The sequence below is a fragment of the Beta vulgaris genome, chromosome 9, assembly GCF_026745355.1.
Source record: "Beta vulgaris subsp. vulgaris cultivar EL10 chromosome 9, EL10.2, whole genome shotgun sequence".
Classification (NCBI taxonomy): domain Eukaryota; kingdom Viridiplantae; phylum Streptophyta; class Magnoliopsida; order Caryophyllales; family Amaranthaceae; genus Beta; species Beta vulgaris.
Genome location: NC_079210.1, coordinates 44644458 through 44652149, shown reverse-complemented (window position 1 = coordinate 44652149; position 7692 = coordinate 44644458). Strand labels below are relative to the sequence as shown.

Below are 7692 nucleotides of genomic sequence, written 5' to 3'. Positions count from 1 at the left end.
TGCGATATTAGTGAATACAAGCACTAGTAGAGAAATGTCGATTTGCGTCGGACCTGAGACGCCTATTTGCGTCGGACTTGGGTCCGACGACATAGGTCTCGACGCAAATGACCTTAAATTGATCTGCGTCGTATGCGAAAACGACGCAGATCCTTTACCTATTTGCGTCGCACGTAATATATGGTGCGACGCAGATGACTCTCCCCAACACCAGGTAGAAGGGGAATTTGCGTCGCACATAGCACTGGGTGCGACGCAAATCAGGCTGTGTGTCGCACCTTCAGCGATGTGCGACGCAAATCAGGCCAAAGTTACGCACAAATTCTCAAATGCCCAGCAGTCAGTAATTTGCGGCGCATGTGGCAATAGGTGCGACGCAAATTACTGAATTTGCATTTTTTTTTTCATTTTCAGCTTTTTTTTTTTCTCTCTCTCAAACTCACATATTGTATATTTTCATTCACCATTCTGGTAAATCAAGACAAGATTCCAAAACAAATAATATTCCCACAATATGACTTAAAATCGCAATATTTTTGCATTGATATGTAAATATTATATACAAACAAATCTTTGCATTAATATGTAAATATTAAATACAAATAAATGTAAAAAAATATATACAATATATACAAAACAAATTACATTATAAATATGTAATAAAAATGTAAAACTAAAACTGAATCTAATAAAGGAAGATGGTAATGGCGACGTTTTTCGATGTGTTTGTGGGAGACAACTTCGAGGACAAATTCCAGATCTGAAAATAAAACATAAAATGCCAAAAAAATAAACAAAAAAAATTAGATACAAAAAATAAAAATAAAAACGAAATGATTAAAATTTTATTTTTCATCTGCATGAACTAAGTTTTTATTTTTCAGATCTGAAAATAAAAAACGAATTTTCAGATCTGAAAACTAAAGTAGAAAATCAAATATTCGCGTTGAATCATACCTGGCAAACAAGATTGTACTTTGATTTGTTCGTTCGCGTTGAACCATACCTGGGAAACAAATCTGATTCGTTCGTTCACGTTGAATCATACCTGGGAAATGATTCGTTCGTTCGTTCGCAAAGGGGGAGAATTTGAGAGTTGTGAAGCGTTCGTTGGAATTCGTTCGTTTCCCAGGTATTCGCTGAATTTGAAAGATTGTACTTTGATTTGTTTGTTGGAATTCGCTGAAGGTAGGGAGGGTTGAGGGAGGGTTCAGGGAGGGAGAATTTAGGTTGGAGAATTTGAGAGGAGTGAAGCAGCTTAGCAGCGCATAGAGTGAGAGAGAGTGGGAATTTGAGAGGAGTACTGAAGCGGCGTATAGAGGAGTGAGAAATTGAGAGAGATGAGTTAGGTTAAGGGATATGTTAAGGGGCGCGGTGGGCTGAATTTGGTTGGGCCGCAAATGTGTGTTGGATGGGCCATGATGTCCGACGCAATTTGGTCTTTTGCAACGCACTCAAATACGATGCGACGCAGATAGGGAAATTCATTTGCGTCGTATGGGCCACGTGGTCCGACACACATTGAGCTTTTGCAACGCACTTTTGGTCGATGCGATGCAGATAGCTTATCCTGGTGCTAGTTTACACATGATGTGCGTCGCACTCTTCTTCATGTGCGACGCAAATAGGTTTTTTGCGTCACTTCCGTGTCAGTGCGACGCAAATCAGGGGACGCAAATCGTCCTTTTTCTACTAGTGAAGGTTGGAGGATATGGATTAGAAGGAATCAGTGGATTTTTTTAATAAAAAAGGGTAATGATACATACAACCCTTACCGCGTATATAATCATTAAATACATTTCCTAAAATGATATTAAGTTGTGAATTTATGTCACAATCACGCGTCAATCAATGTAATTAATGTTTAAATATTATTTAGAATTTCCACTTTTAGATTCTTAAGTGTAGCCCTTAGGATTGTATTTATCATTTTCCTATTTTTGTTAATCTTTTCCTATATGTAAACTAGTAGGGATAAAAGTTCGGTGTACAGTTTGGCTTTAGGCCTAATTCAATCCGATCCAAATAAAATTTGGATTGATTTTTCTTTTCCAATCCAAATCCAAACCAATCCAATCTAAAATGAGTAAAAAGTTCGTAAAATAAGCATAAAAAAATGATTCTCACCATAAGAGTGATTGTCATAGACTATTAGGCATATAAACCTAGAGAAATGATAAACATCTATCTGATAGATCAGGGAATGATAAATAATAAAAGGCTGAAAAGGTGGTGATGTGGGTCCCAAGAAATAGAAGAGGAATAAAACACTATTTATATTTCATGAACTATTTGTTAGTTGCATAAACACTATTTGTAGTTACACGAACACTAGTTGTAGTAGCATGAACACTATTTTCCAGCTCGCAATTTTCGAGATCACTTTTTTGTTTGACTGTTTGCAATTTTCGAGATCACTTTTTTATTTGACTGACAACATGTTCCCATATACATTGACAAATTTATTCCTGATAGATGTTTGTAAACATCTATTAGATAGTTGTTTATCACTTCTCTATAAACCTATATATATTAAGATTTTGAACAGTCTCCTGCCAACTTAAAAGCAACACTATTCGTTCAAAAAGATGTTTTCCCATTCTTACCAAATTTAGAGCTTAAATTGTATAGGTCTTTGTGGGTCATGGCTTACTAATCATTTTGAATTTACACGTAATAGTCGTTGATAGCTTTTTTTATTTGAATAATTAACTGATTTAAGTAGTGACTTTCCCCACATCAAATAGCTAGCTACTCGTTAAAAGCATGTCTAGTCCTTTCTCACATTGCAAATACACTATGTAGTTGGTCTAAAAAAGACATTCTTATCTTACTCTATAAACTAAACAAGTCACTTAAAAAATAGCGTAAATAAAAAAGTATACCATTTTACATAAATAAATGATAATACAATCTTTGATAAGATTGTCTCATTTAATTTGAAAAATTTGCCCATTATATCATATATGTATTTTTTTTTTCCCGAAATTATATCATATATGTATGTCCATATAGCTTGGAAAGAAGCAAAAAAAATAATAGTAAGTCTAAATTGTCATGTACATTGTTTTACCTCGAACTAATAGTTCACAATTCCAATCTCATCAATTTTGATATTGAAATCCAAATCGGGTTTGATGAACCTAGGGTTAAGCGAGAACTTTGAATCCATTTAAGAAAAGGTGATTAATTCTGAAAGATATTAAGCGAAGTCTCTAAATGTTGCCAAAACATATACTTCCTCCGTTCCATAATAAGTGAAACACTTCTCTAAAAAAGCTCTCACATAAAAGAGAGAAGTGTTTCACTTATTATGGAACGGAGGAAGTACTTGCTTGGAGGTTTTACTAGTTGTTGTGCGCATGTGATGTCCCATGTTATTTGGTAATGCAAAAGAATGTATTGTTTGGGGTTGATCTTTTGTCACGAGTAGAAGTAATAGGTATGTATGTACCTAGTGTAGACAAAATTCGAGGCCACCTTAACAAGCTTAAAAGTCGCATAAAAAGAATTTTCTGCCTATCAAATATCAGCATAACCACCAATCAATATTCTAATAAATTTCAAGCAACTTAAAAATACTTTAAACCCTATTTAAAAGTGTTTACGACAACCTTTATTTCTTATCATTAAAACTTTAACTATTAATACTTCCTAATATAGTTCTAGCATAATAGTCATTAAAAACCCTCAAAAACCTATACTTTGACAGTAAAACTCCATCATAATAAGCATGCTAATAAAAAATTCCAGCAACTTATAATGTATTTAAAACCCTTTAAAATATTCTTAAACACAATCATAATCATAAGAGTACTCAATTTTATAAACTATAATATAATACTATGATTTTCCAACTCATAAAACCCTAAAAAGAAAGGAGAAGAGGGAGAAACACAACAGCACAAGGGGCGGCGAGCGGCGGTGGTCGGCGGGTTGGAGGCCGAAAGAAAGAGGAGGAGAAAGAGAGAGAAAATAAGTGGGGAAGAGTATGGCGTTATTTTGGGTTTATATAGTTATATATCCCTTTTTAGGATTAGAAAATTGTGTTTGGGCTTTTATAATATTTAATGGTTGGGTGTTTTGCATAGTTGGGTTCCTCTGACCCAATTTAAAATCCTTTTTACTAAAGATGTTTTAAGCTATTTAAATAATTATCAAAGTATAACTAAATAAAATAATTGCTTACTTAATTAAAATTATTAAATAATTTTTTTGACTTTCAAAATAGTCAACCTTTTAAAAAATAAATCATTTAAATATTAAAAAATATATAATATATATTAAAATGCATTTATAAAATTCATAAAATTACAGGAGATTACACAATGTCTACAAAATGGTCTTCCATTGAAATTAAATTTAGCCTACTGTCAAATCACTAATGACGTTGTCTGCCCCCATTGTAAATATGATAATGAGACTCTTAGTCATTTATTTTTAACATGTCCTCTAATTTTTCAATATTGAAATCAAATTCTATACGACCTAAAATCCGTCATATATTGCCTTAAGATCTTGTACAATGCCTAACATATCTCTATCCCTACCGCCAGGTCTTACAATTGTTTTGTTACAAATTTGGCATAGTATTTGGAACGAATGCAATTCATTTGTCTTTGTGAAAATATGCTTAATTTAAATCGTATTTACTACAGAGCCTAAAATCTGTATTTGAAATGGACTACTTGAACTCTGATGGGTTTTTCTTTTTGATCTCTTCACTTGTTGCAGGTTCCATACTTCCATTGTAGTTAGTTGGCAGCCTCCTCGATCCTTCCGTTACTTCAAGCGCTAAACTTCAATGATCCACTTATTCGCTCCTCAGCCGCTGCTGCCTGCTAGTGTAGCCATTCGCAACTCAGTTGGCCTTATTGTGGCCACAAAAGATAAACGTTTTAGCCAAACCTCAGCTCTCGTTGCTGAAGCTTGGGAGTTGAGAAGTGGATTTATCTTGCCATTTATCAGCATTATTATATTAAAGATCTATATATTGGAGGAGATAACCAAATAGTTATAAGAATTCTGCAACAACATTATGCTTGCCCTTGGACCATCCAAATCATCATTGATGACATTCGGCAACTGCTTCGTCAGTATAGATTCTACACCATATATTTTTTGGGAAGTTAATCGAGTAGTGGATCTTCTATCAAAAAATCCCACAACAGTTCTACTGCCTCGATTGACGTGGATGTTTCAACAAAACCTTCGTTATATAAATTTGTTGTTCTTTTAATTATATGTCTCTGAGAGAAAAGGTGTCATAACTTTGCTCATATACCCAAAAAGAATTGAGTGGAACTAGATGTGCAACTATAAGGGTATATGAACCTCGCTCCTTTATGCATTTTCTTTTATCTTGCTTGTCTTTGCAACCTCCAACATACATCTTGATTATTAATATACTTAATTACATATCATTAGAAATTAAAATTTCTAAAAGGTCATGCTGAAACAAAACTAACAAAATTTCGCATGACTACACGTTTTATTGTGACGTATAAAACACTAAATATCAACGAGAAGGAATAAAGTATAAAATACTATGTTTTGTTTTTCCTTTCTACTTGGACCATGGAAGTTTATCATGCAAACAATATCCCTTGCACTTTCTTTAAAGTACATTTTCATTTTATTTTCGAAACAATAAAAAAAATTGTTCTAAATAAGGTAAAAGTGCAATTCACCCCTTTAAACTAGTAAATCAATCATTCTTCACCTGGGTGTAAGGCCATACACATGATACACGCAAGACAATTTTTTTTATTACTCATAGATTCATACATTCATTATTTGAGCTCATCCATTCTACTCATTTGCTCATTTGGCCTGATCTTTTATAAATAAGCAATTAGTAAAAAAAAATAGTATTATATGTACCATATACATAATAAACTCATTGATAAGTCATATTTATATATAGTTTTTAGTTGCATTTATGTTGCATTTTAGAGCATTTAGTTTCATATTTAGGTTCATTGATGCATTATATTCTTAAGTTATATTTTTCTACTCCTATTCGGTATGTTTTCTTGTTTTTGATGAATTTCAGGCATTGAGGATATATTTGGAGTATGATTAATTAAGCTTGAGGATTAGGAGCACTTGGAAGGAAGCTACAATGCATAAGGATCGTCATAGATATTTTATAGTACGAATTTGAGCGAAAACGAAGCGGAAAATCATTGGAAGAAATGTGAAAAAGGAGTCATGTCTACTCTTCTGATCATAACTTTTGATCTGCTTCTTAAAATCGAGTAATTTCATCAGATTTGGAAACTAGACTTGAATATCTTTCCAACGATAGGTGGCACGCCCCGAGGAGACTTCTAGTCAAGGAGTTATGTCTTTCGGAAGATTGCACTGTTTCTGCTGGAATCTGCCACATGTACGCGCGGATCACTAATCCGCCTATTAATGATTTATTTAAGACTTTCCTTATCTTGTAAATTACTTTCCAAGTCATATTAGGTGATTGAATATTTATTTAGAGAGGTTTTCATTCTTTTTCTCTCTCCTCCTCCTTCTCACGTTATTTTCTTTTTTAGGTTTTAGGGTTTAGTTTTCTCTCCTCTCTTTCTCTCTAGTTTTTAGTGTAAACCCTAGTTTTTATTATGTGAAAGTATTGTATCAGACGGTCCGACCGAAACTTTCGGTCGGACAACAACAACCCGCAACTATCCTTCTGGTTCCTCCTCCTATTCCACCTCTCCAACTATCGCCACCACTGCCACTGCTCGCATCGACGACTCAAACACGAACATCGGATCACTCCCGATGACCCCGTGAAATCTTGGAAATGATTCCCAACAACATTAGTAGTAGTATGAGGTGATAACAAGCTGTTCCCAGCAAGGAGAAGCAGCAGCAGTTCTGAAAGGGTAATTAGTGCTACTATTATACCCAGCAAGGAGTCTTTCCAATGAACTTGAACTGCTCTCTACCATCGGAGGTGGTGGTCCTTGGCGACCCGAACTTGATAGAAGATCTGTTAGTCGTCTTGATAGAAGAGGAGAAGCAGCAGCAAAAAAATGGATATGATGAAAATTTCATTTAGAGGTAAGTTACTTTCATTTAGAGGTAAGTTACTTTCATTTAGACCCAAGTTACTTTCATTTAGACCCAAGTTACTTTCAGTTAGACCCAAGTTACTTTCAGTTAGACCTAACTTACTTTCAGTTAGACCTAAGTTACTTTCATTTAGAGGTAAGTTACTTTCATTTAGAGGTAAGTTACTTTCATTTAGACCTACATTTAGACCTAAGTTACTTTCATTTGGAGGTAACTTACTTTCATTTAGACTAACTGAAAAAAATGAAGACTAACTGAAAACAAATTAAGACTAACTGGAAAAAAATGAAGACTACCTAAAAAAAAATGAAGACTACCTGAAAAAAAATGAAGACTACATGAAACTCAAGTGAAGTCGTCCGACGAGAATATTGTGTCGGACGAGTCCGACACAATACGAACTCTTTTATTATTTTTCATTAATTCATGAGTTCTATTAGTTTCTTTCATTGATTTCTTTAATTATGCTTTCTTTTATAGTTTTAGATTTCATTATTTATTTCGTGATAGAGTAGTTTCTTTTATCTATGGTTAAGTTGAACCCTAGTATGATTTAATTCATGATTGTTTCTTTAAATTCTCATATTAATTGTTAATTGTTCTTGCTTAATTGATTGT

The 7692-nt window shown here is 33.8% G+C and overlaps 1 long non-coding RNA gene across 1 annotated transcript; it reads right to left on the bottom strand.

Moving 5' to 3' along the window:
- Positions 1-515: 515 nt before the first annotated feature.
- On the bottom strand, positions 516-1383 carry LOC125493228 (uncharacterized). The gene is made up of 2 exons (XR_007269742.1): positions 958-1383; positions 516-760 (listed from the first exon to the last, which is right to left on the bottom strand). It is a non-coding gene; the product is annotated as an uncharacterized LOC125493228 (long non-coding RNA).
- Between the last annotated feature and the right edge of the window lie 6309 nt (positions 1384-7692).